An 18,398-nucleotide genomic window follows, 5' to 3' on the forward strand; every position below is an offset into this window, starting at 1 on the left:
TGCGAGGCATCAGCCCCGAGCCTCTACATGCCACTGGGCTCACGGTGGCCCACGACACAGCAGAGCCACGGGGCCGAGGGCTGAGACCTGAGGAACTGCTGCCCAGCTGCAAAAGGTGACTAATACAAATGTTCACGCCGAGTTAGGCCAGGAAAAGCCAGGAGTACTGAAGCCGCTCCTTCCTGCCAGCATTCAGTAAGCTGTGTGCGTTGCAGTTTTGTGGGGGGGGTTTTTTGGCGGGGGGAAGGGAGAGAGTTGTTGGCTTTTGTGAGTCATCTTAGATCACAAGCTTTAAGTGTTAATTAAACATGGAAATGAATGCACTGATCTATCTAACCCTGATGAAAAGATGGTCCAGTGACCAACACCCTCCAAATGAGCTCATAACATGCCCATTAAAAGCTGACGGTGTGAGGAGCCAAGACAACAGAAGACCACAAGATGTCCCACGTGACGTAGGGGAATACCTGGACGGGTCAGCAGGCCAATGCTCAAGGGAAGAATACGTCATCCCGTGCTACCCCTTCCTGAGACAGTTCGTGTCAGGCTATGAAGGGTTATCGCTCTTGGAATGCAAGCCTTTTGAAGCTGTCTCCTGAAAGCACAGGGATCTTCCTGCTTATCAAACACAGTGAGCAGCTGCCACCCTAGAACCAGAAGACCTGCGTACATCAGACTGTCCATCCACTCCAGCACGCTTGCCAACCTGACTCCAAATAAGTTAGGTGGATGCCACCAGAGCCTGTGGGGGCCGGGGGGCTGGCCCAAGGGCACAAAGTCTCAGCCCCACAGGAAGGAGCAAGTTCAAGAGTGAGTTCAACTGTGTGTCACAGTGACAACGGTTGCAAACAACGTGTTTGGACTGGCTGAGAGTAGGCCATGTGTTCTTATGTGCACAATGCACATACATGCATGCGGCACACACACACACACACACACATGTGCACACAAAGGTATATTTGTAAGGCAAGGGTTAAGTTAAATAGCTAGGTTTGACATTTCACCGCAGATACACATACCAAAGCATCATGCTTCACATCATAAATGCATACAGTGTTTATTTACCAATTAAGATACACTTTAAAGATAAAGAAAGAAATCTACTATTTGTGACAGGGATGAACCTAGAGGACTTAGGCTAAGTGAAACAAGTCAGAAAACAGCACACATTGCGAGAGAGAGAGAGAGAGAGAGAGAGAGAGAGAGAGAGAGAGGAAAGAACATTGTGAAAATACCCAATGGCTTTCAGCCTCAGGCAGCCAATAACCTCCTTCCCCTCTTCTTAGATTGAGATTTGCCTTTTGGTCAGAAGTCAAGACGTATGCAGTCTTTTGTTCAGTTTATGTCCAGTTTGGGACTCATATGGGTAGCATCTAAGTATTTGTGTGGATAAATGCTTTCTCTTAGTTACCTAGAAGCAGAAATCCTGACCTTAGCTTGCTTTTCTCCAAGGGAACCACAAAGTATCAAAATTTGAGCAGATCTTAGATGTTATGAGAGACAACCTTTCATTTAGCAAATAAGGAAACGGGTGGAGGCAGGGCCCAAGCAGCAGACCTGTCTGAAGACTTCCATGGCTCTTCCTCCAGGGGAGCCCTCCCTCCCCAATGCCCTCCCTCCCTCCCAGGCCCCAGCAGGCCAGGGAAGAGAGTGACCTCCACCTCCCTCCCACAGATGCTCTTCCCCTCCCAGCCCTCCTCTCCACAGAACTCTCAGTCTGAGTCTCACAGGGATTCCGTGCCCAAAGCCACAGTTTTCACTCCCTTTGGCTCTGGGCAGATGCTTTATTCTCAACCCTGAACCTTCTCTGCCAAGGGTTATGAGGACATAGTCTGTATTCCCGGCTTTTGCTTCTTTAGTTTCAGGGAGAGTATCCAGAGAAGAAAGCAAAACTGTCTTTTCTAATTTAATAAGATCAGAAGTCTCGGGCTCCCTCGTGCTAGCTGGGGTGGAATGCTTCCGGTGGTTCATGTAAATAAGGGACAGACAGTGGTTGTTTCATTCAAAGGAAGGTGTCAACCTGCCCTGCGCTGGCAGTGCCCCTCAGCCCGTCAAAGTCACACCAAGACATGGTACCATTCCACTAGCCTGGTTTAAGTGGAACAAGAAGTTTCTTAAGCCAAAAATAACCCACAGTGTATTTTTAACAATAAAAATAAATCAAATTTTTCTCTAAATACTTTGGTTGATGCCAACCAGCAGAACTGGATCTAAATACTTTTTTCCATTTACAGAAATCAAACCTACAGTAGATGGCTTTGCTTTTGAAAATGTTTACCTGAATTACTCACCACAAGCTACACACACATTCCCCAGCCAGATATCTGTATTTACCCAATACCGAGTGAGCCTAGCACAAGAGAGGAAATAGAAGGAGATAAAGACTCAGCCCTCTGCCCTTGTAATCTGTCGGTGATAATGAGACAAACTGAAGTTGAAGACTACAATGAAGCTGGCTGAGGCGGGACTGTTAGAATTCTAGAAATCAGGGAGCAGTAAGAGAGGTGAGTGAGTATTTGGAGCTCACACACGCATGGGCTGAGTCAGCTCATCTTGGTAACGATCAAAGCAAGTCCAACCTCCCGTGGAGCCACACTCCCCGGCCCCAGGACTCGGTGCTCCCTACCTTGCCAGACTTTGTTCTAGCCAACTGCTGCACTGGTGGCCAACAGCACACTGTTCCTGCCCTGTGGCCTGCCTGTTCCTGACGCCATATCCTACCCAGTGCCCCTACTGCAAACCCACCCCATTCCTGCCCACCCCTTCCTTTCAGCAATGTTTTCCTCATTACTGCGCAGATCCTGGCCTCAGAGGACAGCCGTCTCTTGGCTGGTTCCACCGTGATCACTGCCGGGGACTGGCTCCTGTGTTCCCCCCTTCCCAGGTCTCCAGTGGTACTGGGCTCCACTACGGAAGGCATTGGTCTACCCCTGTGCTTCTTGGGTTACTGACTCTGGGATGATCCATCCACCATGGAAACCTGAGCAGACATGAGGAACCAACTCAGGACTGGATCCCCCATGTCCAGGAGGCCCTCAGGAGGAATCTCAAGGCAAAGCCTCAGTTGGCTCGAGTCACAGAACCTGTATGCAGTAAGAGACGCTCACTATTATGTCCCGCCATCTGTTATGCAGCAATAGATCGCCAAACACATCTCTACGTATTGTGAACAGTAAGCACTCCAATGATTTCCAGCCTAACTCTTTCCTTAGGAGCAGGCTGACATCTCTCAGAGGACAAGGACTAAAAAAAAAACACACCCTGCACACTCTGTAGGATTTCTGAGTCAGCTGAGTGTCTGAAGTAAAAGAACTGCAAATGAACAGCAAAGTGGAGGTGTAGACGGAAGGGAGCGGGGATGCAGATTCAGATCCTCACCCCGGCTTTTCGGAAACACTTTGAGGAGCACTGGGGCCTTTCCTCCCCAGCATGGATTTTCTTCAGACCCACCCAGGCTGGACTGGCTGGCTGGCAACACTGAGTACTTCTTGTTAAACTGTGAGAAATACACAAGGCTATTCTTTTGTGAGTCCGTTCATAAATAAAACTATAGACACCACATAGAGACATGGTCACAGACATGCACACACCCATTTGGAGACACAAAGAAATCTGATAACCGTCCCTAGGTGAAATGGTAGATTTTAGTAAAGAGAGATTGATTTTAAATATACTAATTCCGAACAGGTAAGTTAGCCCGGAAGATCAATTCACCTTGAATCAACATTTGTATTAATGGCTCTGGGAGATGGATAGCAAAATAATTAACCTCATAAAGAAAAAGCTATAAAGCCAAGTTGGAAGCAGTTGGTTCTCCAACAGGTAAAAAGGGGGGGAAATGTGGCTTTAACTTAAGAAATGCAAACCTAAGTGAAGAAGTACAACTCTAGTCAGCTGAGCCAAAGGCCACAGCAAGGGTGGTTTCAAGAGTGAGTGTTGAGTGCTTGTTAACTTCCGTGCAGTTAGCTGCCTCTCTGAGACTCCAGGAGGAGTCCTCAGCCGTGGAGACCTCCGCTCCGGTAAGTGGCCTGAGATTTCCTCCATATGTGCACCTCACTGCCCGGCGGATCAGTTTCCTGGGGAAAAGGAGGCTAGAAATGGATTTTTCCATGTAAACTGTTCCACCATCCTATCAGAGACTTGAAATTTACTACCAAACGGCCTGAGGCCCCTACACAAACCTGCTGAGAAGGGAAGGCTGCTGCTGGCCAGCTGCTCCTCACAACGCCTTTGTAAATAAAGAGTAAAACTGGCTAACCTCTTGAAGACCTGAGTTTAATTAAAGGAAACTTCACACAGTACCTCAAGATGGTCCCCCACTGGCCGGGGTGATAGCTTCAAATCATTCCTTAGTGTCTGCCCCAGGACAGCTCACCAACGTGGGCTGGGAGCTTTGGAAAAGGAGCTGTGGACCGTCCCTTCCTTCCCGCACATCCCCTTTCTCAGGAAGGGCAACTATCAACCAAGCCTGAGGAGTTCCCCTTAGAAACACAGAGAACTGCACAGAAGACAATGTCCAGAGAACATTAACCAAATATCCTCCTAACACAGCTTCATAAAACCGCCGATGAAGATGGAGAGGAACATGAGATATCAAACAAGATGTTTGCACATCTGCCCATAATCTTACTGTGGTTTCTTTATACATGTCCTTTACTTTTGCGGAGTGTTGTCTTAATAATGGGTGTATCGTGTTTGCTTTCTTCAACTATCAGGATGTGATCTCGCCTTCTTGCACACTATTCATGGAAGGGCGGAGGCAGCTCAGGGAGGACCCTGGATTTCAACTCAGTTCCCTAAAAGCTCCTCAAGGTCAGCCATCACCGTGAAGCAGTTAACTCCGGAGGAAAGAAACTGAAACCTGGAAGTCAGGGACCCTATGCCGAGTCCTGGGAATCGGGGGCCCTATGCTGAGTGATAGAGACGCCGTGAAATGAGAGCATGGCCAGGCAGCCTTGCACCCTGCGTTCCTGTGCCCTGCAGGACCACCGAGTGCCCGGGCCCACACCTGCTCAGGGAAGGCCCACCCCCATGAGCACAGCCTGGACTGGGCAAAGCCGTGCTCCAGGGGAGGGAAAGGGCTACTTAACGGGGGGTGGGGTAACTCTGACAGGCCTATAAGGAAAGAAAAGAGCTCTTATCCTCCACATCATTTCATAAACACACGTATTTGGTGCTATGTATACTTTACAAAGTTCAACTGAGGTGACGAAGATAAAAAAGCTAGAGTTACCAAGCGCACGGCGCATTCTGGGTTTCGCAGGAAGAAGAGATTATTTAGATTGACCAAATCATAAACTCCTATCTGGAAACATAATAGCACACGGGCCCCGTGCTAGAATGTTAGAGATGAAGTCGGCAAAAGAACAGTCGCCGAGCTGGTGTTCTCCAAAGTGCCACCAGAGGAGATCCTCGGGGGAGGGAAACTGAGGTCATCATCAGACTCAGACCAAACTTGTGTCAGAAGAAAATGGAGTAGCACACCTAAGGCCCTCAAGAAAAGAAAACGTAAGATGGTGTGCGCACACGCGTGTGTGCTCTCCCGAGCATGGGCCAGCTTTCTGGACAAAAGCCTCTCACAGATTTGTCTGCCAGGTGTGGCTTCGGACCACAGCCCTCCAATCTCAGAGCCTCCTGAGTAGCTAGGATTACAGGCATGAGCCACTGACGTCCTAGCCAGTGAGGCCCATGGAGGCTTCAGGAAAGAGTGGAACTTCGATGAGGAGACAGATAACTACAAGAAAACCAAGTTATCACTGCCACCTGTGTGTGTGTGTGTGTGTGTGTGCGTGCGTGTGTATGTGTGTGCGTGCGTGTGTATGTGTGTGTGTGTGTGCGTGTGCGTGCGTGTGTACGTGTGCGTGTGTGTGCGTGTGTGTGTGCGTGCGTGCGTGCGTGTGTGTACGCGCGTGTAGTTTAGTGGAGATAAGAGTCTCAAAGACTTCTCTGTCCAGGCTGGCTTTGAACCATGACCCTCAGATCTCAGCTCTTAGTAGCTAGGCCTTAGCTCTTGGTAGCCTCAGTAGCTAGGATTACTGGTATGAGCCACTGGCGCTGGCTCCAAACTTCCTATCTGTCCCCAGGGTCTCAGAAGATGAGTGTATTTAAAGGCAGAGCCTCCACAGAGGAGATTCAGTTGAAATGAGGCTGTTGCAGCGGATCCTGTTTGGGCTGCTTTTCTGACAGGAACAGGAAATGAAGACAGACAGACAGCAGATGTGCACACGAAGTCTGTCCAGCAGTCTGCGAGGAATATTAAAGGAAGTTCTTCAAAACCAAAGGACAAAAGAATATCAAATGCATATTTAGGTCTCTACTAAAAATTACTAAGCCCTGAATTTAGTAAATAAGCATTTGAAAACTTTTTTCTATTTTAATTTTTTCGAAGGACAATTAGTTAAAGCAAAAAAAATTAATTTGTGGGAGCAATGCATGTACAGAAATTACCCATACAATGACCGTAATACACATTCCTGTATTCTGATCGAGCTCTATGTCCAACCTGAGTGTGTATTATGATCATGAGGGCATTTGCAAAGTCCTTTGCCAAAGTGATTGGTACAAATGGAACTGAGTCCCAAACCTGCGATTTGACTGCTCAGATAGGCCTTTGGTGAAGGCTAAATGAGTTACTCAGATGGAGCTCTGATGCATCTGGCTGGTGCCTAAGAGAGAGACGGCAGGGATGTCCCCACTTTAGAGTCCCACAGGAGGACGCAGGAAGAAGGGGACTGTCTCTGAGGCATGGACTGATGGATGCCGACGTCTGTCTTGGACTTGCAGCCTACAGAGCTCGCTGGTCAGGCAGCCTGAAGCCCTGATACAGCACACGGCTTATCATCATGGCCATCCTAGTGCTCATAACCACCATGAAGGTAACAGAAGTGTGAGCACTCAGAAAAACTGAAAGGTATACCCAGAAAGGCCACCTGTCTCTCCCGCGCCTGGCCTCCCTGTGGCTCCTTCACTGTGGGTAGACCTCGGAAGATGGTGGCTAGAGAGAGGGCTGGGGCAGACCGGCATTTGCCGTCCTGTCATCCACACTCCAAGCCCTTCTCCCTACAGGAAAAAGCGGCGGCGGCGGCGGCCCTCTCGCACAGTGGACCATCAGTGGCAGGCCTGCCCCACCCAGAACATGCCGTTAGCAGGAGAAACTGAACAGAGCTGAGCCACAGGGAGGAGAGTCTTGAATACCAGTGCCACTCCCTCCCCCGCCCCCCAGCCCCACATACAAAAAAACGGAGAAAGAAAGAGGAAGTTACAGCAAGATGGCTTCAAAGGAAAAAACAAAACAAAACAGTCTGCTTTGCCCTTTCCTGTTTCCTACCATCATCACATGAGAGGCCCCCTCTGGAGTCGCCAGACCTCGGGACCATGCAACGGGCTGGGGAGAGGACACACGGCCACCTGGCTGTGGGCGCCAGCCACTCAGAAATCTACAAAGCAACCTGGGGCATCCTCATGGAAGCTGGCTCGCCAGAGTCAGGACGTCACACCAGGGACTGGAGTCTAGATTCCCAACGAACGAACACCAGGCAGATTCTCCAACATCTGCTCCATGGCCATCAGTCCTCGGGTCCATTGGGGGTAAATCTACTTGTCCCCTGCTGTTCACCTGGTGGCTTATCAAAGTTGTCCCACACAGTTAGAACCTTCACGAAAGAAAGACCACGTTGCTGTGGCTTCTTAACACATAATGCTTCAGGGGTATACATTTTGTGTGTGTTCATTTGTATGTGTTAAGACTACTCTGTGCTTTTAACAGATTTGCTCCTTTTGCTGGGGAAAAAAAAAATCTTAGACACATACGCTACCCAGACGGGACCTGACATGGGTGTTCCAGGCTGAGTTCCCCTTTGCAGGGTGTGTGAGTGCGTGCGTGAGTGCATTAAGAGGGTGGGGGGTAGTAGTATGGGAGCTGTAGTGTTGGGAGTCAAGACCTGCACTTGTTCCTACAAGCTTCCCAGCAGACCGACTAGAGCTCAGGCTGGAGGCTACCAACCCAGATGAGCCCCAAAAGCCAGCACACTGAATACGGTTGAAATGTGAACACCTCTGTGGCCGCCTCACCTGGGATGGGAACTCCCTGCTTCCGCACAGGTCCATGTGTACACAGGGTCTCCTACCTTGGCAAACAGCAGCTGCCACTCCAGGCCCTGAAGGCAAACAAGGGCTGCGTGCACAGGGGATGCAGACAGCAGACCCGGGAATCCGGGGAGTCTGGGTGGCTCAGTGCCCTCTGTGAGTCTGGGGCCCCTCGGCATTCCCGGTGAGGCAGGCTCTAACGGAACAGCAGCCGCTTTCCCCAAGTCTAGCTCTGCTTCTTAAAGAGAGAAGACGGGAAAATTTTTTATAGGAGTTGTTTCCTGATGGGAGAACGGCGGAATCAGTCACTACACGCGCCTGTCGCAGGTCTGAGTCACCCAAGTTTGTTCTGAACTTTGAAATCTATTGTCTCCCTGTATCTGCGTTTTCCCCATCAGGCGGCGGCATTTCTGAGTGTCTGAGCGTGAGGCTGACACAGTCGAGAGAAAAGCCCGGGTCGGGGAACCACCGCACACTAACTACAACCTCTGCAGCTCCCACCTCTGTAAGAATCTCACTCTAAAAATAACGAATTGGAACAAGAATTCGGTATAGGAACTAAATGAAGACTGTCTGAAGGAGTAAGGGCCATGGCTGGCTGGCTAGGCTGTCTCCTACTCTTCGCCTCTCAAAACACCAAGCGTGCACTGTGCGCTCTGCCTAGAACTGCGACCCACCAGCGCTACCCCTGGGCCCACCCTGTGCATGCTTGCATTTCTGCTCAGGCTATGCCAGCCTGAGTGCTTCTGCCGTACCAAGGGGCCCTGCCCATCGTGGGTGATCCGGCTGCATCCACTGCCTGTTTTAAGCATGGAGGTTAGAAAAGGCCAACCCACAATTCACTAGCTCCATGTAACGGGTTTCTAAGGCTCTTTGTGCTCAGACACGTAAAAGCCAACAGTCCTGCCCTGGCTCTTCAGTCCGCAGCAGCCCTTTTCCTCATATAGCCCCATGGTCCTGCACCCCGAATCCTCGACAGTGTGCTACTTTCCTCCTGCTCTCTGGGCTGAGGTCATGCCATCAGCATGGGTGCTATAACTTACCTCCTTCCCTCTGTCCGCTGTGGCCCGGGACTAATACCAAAGATACTGATTTAGCCAGTCCCACAAAGCCCACCACCTGCCAAGTGCCAGCCACACACTGACAAGGGAAGAACCCACAGGCTCAGGGGGCTGAAGTGGAGAGTTCAAAACCACACAGCGATCCACCGTGGCTGACCCAGGAGAAGCTGATTCCAGGAAAGTCATTTCGACCAACCTCTCCCTGACTCAAGCCATTCCGTTCCCAATGTCAGGGAAACCAGAAGTTGGAAAACCTGAGCTTAACGCCATTCCCTGTTGTTAAAGAAACTGGCCTAGATGTGTTCACAGGCCGGTGAGGGGGACCACCAGGGGGCCATTCCTAGAACCTCCTTACCCTGCATTCTTCTGGCAATCAGAGCTACCCATCTGGCCAGTCCTCAGAACCCCAGACAGAAGTGCCTTCAGGAAGCTCTACACCCCCACTCTGGAGGGAGAAAGGACGGTGCTAGGATAGCCTGTGGACATCCATCCAGTCCTGAGGCGGTCCTGAACCATGGACAAAAAGCAACTGTTCCTGAGAGGAGGGGCGGAGTGAGGGGTATATTATGTGATTATTGCCAAGCCAGCAATATTGCTAAACAAGTTTCTCGGGAAACTTCCAGGCATGACAACGAAAGCCCAAGAGAACAAAGTCCTGTGGAATCAGGGTTACTGTTAACCTGCCACATCCGAAGAACTGTGCTCACCGTGGTCTCTGATTCGTGAGAAATGAAAAGTATTATGAAAATGGCTCAGACCTACGCAAGCCACCTCTCCTGTTATGAAATGCCAGAGAATTCTGGACTTTTTTTTTTTGGGCCAGTATAAACTTACCCTCGGGGACCTCTTCTTACCGTGAACCTTGAGCAAGGAAGCTGTGCTCTCGGGTTCCAGGCCTTCCTGGAACACAGGAGGACTGTGCCGCACCCACGCATAGCATGAGCTCACTGAGAGCTGCCTGGAGAATGAATGGGCCTCACCTCCAGCATGCTGGGTGTGTGGAGGGGCTGGCTCCTCCAGACTTGAAACCCCAAATGTCGCAGTCTAAGATTACGGGTCAGTCAGCTACTACGGTGCTCCAGCCTCTGACTTTCTAGAATTGGCTAATTCTCCTTCCCTCCTCTGCAGGCCAAAATATAGAATAAAAACAAACTGACCTGCACTGGTTCACTGGATGCTATTTGACCTCATTTACGTGTTGCAACCAAGTTCTAGAAGATTGTCTTTGTTGCTATTTTTGTCCTCTCCCTTCCAACATTCACCTCCAGCTATGGCAACAGCACCAGTAAAAACAGGAGTATAGAAACTCTGGCCATTCCAGACCCCAGGGCTACAGTCATCAGGACCAGAGGTGGGAGAGCAGGAAGTGCATGCTTAGCTTCAGGAAGCGAAAAGCCTAGCTCGTTAAAATGCCTTCTGCAGGTCTGTGAGTGCCCTGTGTGCAACTGGTTTTAAAGGCCGGACGTGGGCCGTGTGAGGAGGGGAGGTGATACAAGTCAGTCTGCACCGCACAGTGCCGTCCCCTGAGGTCCGCATCGGAGCCAGGAATCCCAAGAACAGCAGCTCCTCTCTGTCTTCAGGACTGGCCTGTGCCCTGGTGCTGGGGCTTTGCTAACGCTCCCCGGGCTTCCTCCTGTTCTCTTCCTGGAGAAAGGAGGTGGCCCTTACTTGTCACTGCTGGGCGTACCCCACAGAGAAGACTCCACAGGCTCAGAGGGCTAACGTAGAATGTTCAAAGTCACACAGCCCGCCTTGGCTGCTGACCCAGGAACATCTGGTTCAGGGACGGGGTGGCTGTTTCTTCCCCTTTCTAGAAGGTGCCCAACATTCAACGCTTCGACATGTAGAGGCCAAGGTGGAGAGCACGGAGGGAATGCCACTCACGGCGTGGCACAAAGGTGCCCTCTGAGCACAAATTAGGCCTCCCAGAAAGCAGCCTGCTACTTCCCAGCCTGGTTCTTCTAGCACACTCAGACTGGTCCGAACCATTCACCGAGGACTGTGCAGGGCAGAGGTCTACAAAGATTAGCTCTTTTGAGCCATAAACCACTCTTGAAATCTACTCCTTCCCCTCCCTCTCCCCCCCGCCCCACACCGGGCATTTATTTCCTCATGAGCCCTGTTTCAGCGTAGTCATTTCTCTCCACACACCCTTTCCTCCAATTTCAACAGACCAAAAACTGCCAAGAAGCAGGCTTCATAATACTGGGTGCGTGGCCCCTTAGTGTCTGCTGTCATGTTCAGGATCTCAGAACTGTCTGAGCTCACGGTAGTTCAATATCCAGAGACTACCTCCAGTAATACAGTCAAAAGTGGACAAGTGAAGACAACCAAGATCAATTTCCAACTCACACAGCCCCTTTGTCACTAAATTTAAGCTTATAGGAAGGAAAGGCAGAGCAGAGTAAACACGACCTGGAAGATAATGTCTAGCAGACACCTTTGTGTGGGGTCAGGACACTGGCTCTGGAACTTGCCTGTATCCAACGATTTATCCAAGGTTCTGAAGTCATTGGGACATTCCGCTGAACATGATGGCTTACAAGGTCTACATGTATCAGTGCCAAGAGCTTAGCCCCAAACATCCACTCACAGCAGGGGGGGGGGGAGGAGGTCGTCTACTTTTCTAACTTTTATTTACTTACATGAAGACACAAAAACTGACTAATGTGCTTGCCGGAAATAAGCATCAAAAATCTACCCAAATAAAGGTAACTGTTGCTTAGAATATTAACAATAAATTGCTGAGATAACTCCTATGACAGATTTAATTAGAAGGTGGCAATACATGTTTCCAGGTGTTTAATTAAGTCCGATAATTACTTCTTTTCTTAAAGAGAGATGGAATCATATGTTTACACTGCAAAGTATAATGTTTCCTTAGTTAAAAGAGTGTAACATGGGATTCAAGCCAGAATAAAAATACCTGCTGTGATAAACCAACACTTAAAGTGATTTACCTGCACAATGGTTCCCAGAAGCCTGGGGTCACTGCTGGGGAGCTTTCCTCTAGCCAGCACCTCTACTCAGTGTCCTTTCCAAACCAACATCACTGAACTGGGTTCTAATCAAGGAAGCTGAGGACATGTCACCAGTCTTCTACTTTCAGAGCAAGAGTACAGCCAACATGCACTGAGAGGTGGAACTCTAGGGCACTAGATGTGAGCAGAACCTCAGTGGCCACGCGAGCAGCGGACAGGCCAAGAGCCCATCCCACAGACAGACTGCATGCAGTGCAGCTATTAAGACACAGCAAAACTATCTTGTGTGTGTGTGTGCGTGCGTGCACACAGACACGTGTGTGTCAGTGTGCAGGTCCTGGGGCTTGAACTGCAGGCCTGGACTCTGTCCATGTGCTTTTTTCTTTTCTCAAGGCTAGCACTCGACCACTTTTGAGTTCCAGCTCCACTTTTTGGTGGCCTTTTGGTGGCTCACTGAAGAAAAGGGTCTCACTGGACTTTCAGCTTCAAACCAGGATCCTCAGACCCCAGCCTCTCGAGTAAGTAGCTAGAATTACAGGCGTGATACACCAGAGGAGCCTAGCTCAATTTTTAAATGTAGAAATACAGGCCTGTGCTAACAGTACTGATGTCCTCGCCCACAAAAATAACTTCCAGTGGGAACACCTGCTTCAACTGTGCGCTGGTCTAGCATTCAAGGTGACAGGAAACGGGAAGTAACCTGGCCGGGCTGAATCAGCGAGCAACTTGAAGGCACCCAAGTCTGGAGGGTCCAACTGGCTGTGAACTTGCCTACATGCAGGCAGTCCTGTCCTGTGTCCTGTCTGAGGGGCCGGGGCCTGATGCCCCATCCTCCCACGGCGCTGAGGGTTGGGAGCCCGACAGTGCACACCACTCTCCAGTGAGGTCCCCACTCATTCATCCTAAGGCAAAGACCTGGCCCCTGCCCATGGTCCAGCCTAGGACTGGGGCTGCAGCCTCACGCCAGCTGCTTAGGCTGCAGTCTGGGGTGTACTGGGAACCGGGTCCAAGGATGGAAGTCGTTAGTGCGGGGAAACCCCAGCAGCTTCTGAGGCTGAGTGTTTCCACCAGCATCCACACACCCATGCCCACACATGCCAACCTATGGGGGGTGTGAGACAGGACGCACTCTGAGGGGACAGGACTCACTCTGAGGGGACAGGACTCACTGTGAGGGGACAGGACTCACTCTGTGGACACAGGACTAACTCTGAGGGGACAGGACTCACTCTGAGGGGACAGGACTCACTCTGAGGACACAGGACCCACTCTGAGGGGACAGGACTCACTCAGGGGACAGGACTCGCTCTGAGGACACAGGACTCACTCTGAGGACACAGGACTCGCTCTGAGGGGACAGGACTAGCTCTGAGGACACAGGACTCACTCTGAGGACACAGGACTCACTCTGAGGGGACAGGACTCACTCTGAGGGGACAGGACTCACTCTGAGGACACAGGACTCACTCTGAGGAGGGACAGGACTCACTCTGAGGGGACAGGACTCACTCTGAGGGGACAGGACTCACTCTGAGGACACAGGACTCACTCTGAGGGGACAGGACTCACTCTGAGGGGACAGGACTCACTCTGAGGACACAGGACTCACTCTGAGGACACAGGACTCACTCTGAGGAGGGACAGGACTCAGTCTGAGGGGACAGGACTCACTCTGAGGACACAGGACTCACTCTGAGGACACAGGACTCACTCTGAGGGGACAGGACTCACTCTGAGGGGACAGGACTCACTCTGAGGGGACAGGACTCACTCTGAGGGGACAGGACTCACTCTGAGGAGGGACAGGACTCACTCTGAGGAGGGACAGGACTCACTCTGAGGGGACAGGACTCACTCTGAGGGGACAGGACTCACTCTGAGGAGACAGGACTCACTCTGAGGACACAGGACTCACTCTGAGGGGACAGGACTCACTCTGAGGGGACAGGACTCACTTTGAGGACACAGGACTCACTCTGAGGACACAGGACTCACTCTGAGGGGACAGGACTCACTCTGAGGAGACAGGACTCACTCTGAGGACACAGGACTCACTCTGAGGACACAGGACTCACTCTGAGGAGGGACAGGACTCACTCTGAGGACACAGGACTCACTCTGAGGAGACAAGACTCACTCTGAGGACACAGGACTCACTCTGAGGAGACAGGACTCACTCTGAGGACACAGGACTCACTCTGAGGAGGGACAGGACTCACTCTGAGGACACAGGACTCGCTCTGAGGGGACAGGACTCACTCTGAGGAGGGACAGGACTCACTCTGAGGAGACAGGACTCACTCTGAGGACACAGGACTCACTCTGAGGAGGGACAGGACTCACTCTGAGGAGACAGGACTCACTCTGAGGACACAGGACTCACTCTGAGGACACAGGACTCACTCTGAGGGGACAGGACTCACTCTGAGGACACAGGACTCACTCTGAGGAGGGACAGGACTCACTCTGAGGACACAGGACTCACTCTGAGGACACAGGACTCACTCTGAGGGGACAGGACTCACTCTGAGGACACAGGACTCACTCTGAGGGGACAGGACTCACTCTGAGGACACAGGACTCGCTCTGAGGGGACAGGACTCACTCTGAGGGGACAGGACTCACTCTGAGGAGACAGGACTCACTCTGAGGACACAGGACTCACTCTGAGGGGACAGGACTCACTCTGAGGACACAGGACTCACTCTGAGGGGACAGGACTCACTCTGAGGGGACAGGACTCACTCTGAGGACACAGGACTCGCTCTGAGGGGACAGGACTCGCTCTGAGGGGACAGGACTCACTCTGAGGAGACAGGACTCGCTCTGAGGGGACAGGACTCACTCTGAGGGGACAGGACTCACTCTGAGGGGACAGGACTCACTCTGAGGACACAGGACTCACTCTGAGGGGACAGGACTCACTCTGAGGACACAGGACTCACTCTGAGGGGACAGGACTCACTCTGAGGACACAGGACTCACTCTGAGGGGACAGGACTCACTCTGAGGACACAGGACTCAGTCTGAGGGGACAGGACTCACTCTGAGGGGACAGGACTCACTCTGAGGGGACAGGACTCACTCTGAGGACACAGGACTCACTCTGAGGACACAGGACTCACTCTGAGGGGACAGGACTCACTCTGAGGACACAGGACTCACTCTGAGGGGACAGGACTCACTCTGAGGGGACAGGACTCACTCTGAGGAGGGACAGGACTCACTCTGAGGAGGGACAGGACTCACTCTGAGGGGACAGGACTCACTCTGAGGGGACAGGACTCACTCTGAGGGGACAGGACTCACTCTGAGGGGACAGGACTCACTCTGAGGGGACAGGACTCACTCTGAGGACACAGGACTCACTCTGAGGGGACAGGACTCACTCTGAGGACACAGGACTCACTCTGAGGGGACAGGACTCACTCTGAGGACACAGGACTCAGTCTGAGGGGACAGGACTCACTCTGAGGAGGGACAGGACTCACTCTAAGGAGACAGGACTCACTCTGAGGAGGGACAGGACTCACTCTGAGGGGACAGGACTCACTCTGAGGAGACAGGACTCACTCTGAGGAGGGACAGGACTCACTCTGAGGACACAGGACTCAGTCTGAGGGGACAGGACTCACTCTGAGGACACAGGACTCACTCTGAGGGGACAGGACTCACTCTGAGGGGACAGGACTCACTCTGAGGACACAGGACTCACTCTGAGGACACAGGACTCACTCTGAGGGGACAGGACTCACTCTGAGGGGACAGGACTCACTCTGAGGGGACAGGACTCACTCTGAGGACACAGGACTCACTCTGAGGGGACAGGACCCACTCTGAGGGGACAGGACTCACTCTGAGGACACAGGACTCACTCTGAGGACACAGGACTCACTCTGAGGGGACAGGACTCACTCTGAGGACACAGGACTCACTCTGAGGCCACAGGACTCACTCTGAGGACACAGGACTCACTCTGAGGGGACAGGACTCACTCTGAGGAGGGACAGGACTCACTCTGAGGGGACAGGACTCACTCTGAGGAGGGACAGGACTCACTCTGAGGAGGGACAGGACTCACTCTGAGGGGACAGGACTCACTCTGAGGGGACAGGACTCACTCTGAGGACACAGGACTCACTCTGAGGACACAGGACTCACTCTGAGGGGACAGGACTCACTCTGAGGGGACAGGACTCACTCTGAGGGGACAGGACTCACTCTGAGGACACAGGACTCACTCTGAGGGGACAGGACTCACTCTGAGGACACAGGACTCACTCTGAGGACACAGGACTCACTCTGAGGGGACAGGACTCACTCTGAGGACACAGGACTCACTCTGAGGACACAGGACTCACTCTGAGGGGACAGGACTCACTCTGAGGACACAGGACTCACTCTGAGGACACAGGACTCACTCTGAGGGGACACGACTCACTCTGAGGGGACAGGACTCACTCTGAGGACACAGGACTCACTCTGAGGACACAGGACTCACTCTGAGGAGGGACAGGGCTCACTCTGAGGAGGGACAGGACTCACTCTGAGGGGACAGGACTCACTCTGAGGACACAGGACTCACTCTGAGGACACAGGACTCAGTCTGAGGGGACAGGACTCAGTCTGAGGGGACAGGACTCACTCTGAGGACACAGGACTCACTCTGAGGGGACAGGACTCACTCTGAGGACACAGGACTCAGTCTGAGGGGACAGGACTCACTCTGAGGACACAGGACTCAGTCTGAGGACACAGGACTCACTCTGAGGACACAGGACTCAGTCTGAGGGGACAGGACTCAGTCGGAGGACACAGGACTCACTCTGAGGACACAGGACTCACTCTGAGGGGACAGGACTCACTCTGAGGGGACAGGACTCACTCTGAGGACACAGGACTCAGTCTGAGGGGACAGGACTCAGTCTGAGGGGACAGGGCTCACTCTGAGGACACAGGACTCACTCTGAGGGGACAGGACTCACTCTGAGGACACAGGACTCACTCTGAGGAGGGACAGGACTCACTCTGAGGGGACAGGACTCACTCTGAGGGGACAGGACTCACTCTGAGGACACAGGACTCACTCTGAGGACACAGGACTCAGTCTGAGGGGACAGGACTCACTCTGAGGGGACAGGACTCACTCTGAGGACACAGGACTCACTCTGAGGGGACAGGACTCACTCTGAGGACACAGGACTCAGTCTGAGGGGACAGGACTCACTCTGAGGACACAGGACTCAGTCTGAGGACACAGGACTCACTCTGAGGACACAGGACTCAGTCTGAGGGGACAGGACTCAGTCGGAGGACACAGGACTCACTCTGAGGACACAGGACTCACTCTGAGGGGACAGGACTCACTCTGAGGGGACAGGACTCACTCTGAGGACACAGGACTCAGTCTGAGGGGACAGGACTCAGTCTGAGGGGACAGGGCTCACTCTGAGGACACAGGACTCACTCTGAGGGGACAGGACTCACTCTGAGGACACAGGACTCACTCTGAGGAGGGACAGGACTCACTCTGAGGGGACAGGACTCACTCTGAGGACACAGGACTCACTCTGAGGACACAGGACTCACTCTGAGGACACAGGACTCACTTTGAGGACACAGGACTCAGTCTGAGGGGACAGGACTCACTCTGAGGGGACAGGACTCACTCTGAGGACACAGGACTCACTCTGAGGGGACAGGACTCGCTCTGAGGGGACAGGACTCACTCTGAGGGGACAGGACTCACTCTGAGGGGACAGGACTCACTCTGAGGACACAGGACTCACTCTGAGGGGACAGGACTCACTCTGAGGGACAGGACTCACTCTGAGGGGACAGGACTCACTCTGAGGACACAGGACTCACTCTGAGGGGACAGGACTCACTCTGAGGACACAGGACTCACTCTGAGGACACAGGACTCACTCTGAGGGGACAGGACTCACTCTGAGGGGACAGGACTCACTCTGAGGGGACAGGACTCACTCTGAGGGACAGGACTCACTCTGAGGGGACAGGACTCACTCTGAGGGGACAGGACTCACTCTGAGGGGACAGGACTCACTCTGAGGACACAGGACTCACTCTGAGGGGACAGGACTCACTCTGAGGGACAGGACTCACTCTGAGGGGACAGGACTCACTCTGAGGGGACAGGACTCACTCTGAGGGACAGGACTCACTCTGAGGGGACAGGACTCACTCTGAGGGGACAGGACTCACTCTGAGGGGACAGGACTCACTCTGAGGACACAGGACTCACTCTGAG

General features: G+C 52.5%; 1 protein-coding gene across 1 annotated transcript in view; it reads right to left on the reverse strand.

Moving 5' to 3' along the window:
• Positions 1 to 18,398, reverse strand: part of Tnfaip8 (TNF alpha induced protein 8) — a 64,243-nt gene that overhangs the window by 45,656 nt on the left and 189 nt on the right. The gene's annotated exons all lie outside the window — the stretch shown is intronic.

Source organism: Dipodomys spectabilis, unplaced genomic scaffold, assembly GCF_019054845.1.
Source record: "Dipodomys spectabilis isolate Male_0828 unplaced genomic scaffold, ASM1905484v1 ptg000714l, whole genome shotgun sequence".
Lineage (NCBI taxonomy): Eukaryota > Metazoa > Chordata > Mammalia > Rodentia > Heteromyidae > Dipodomys > Dipodomys spectabilis.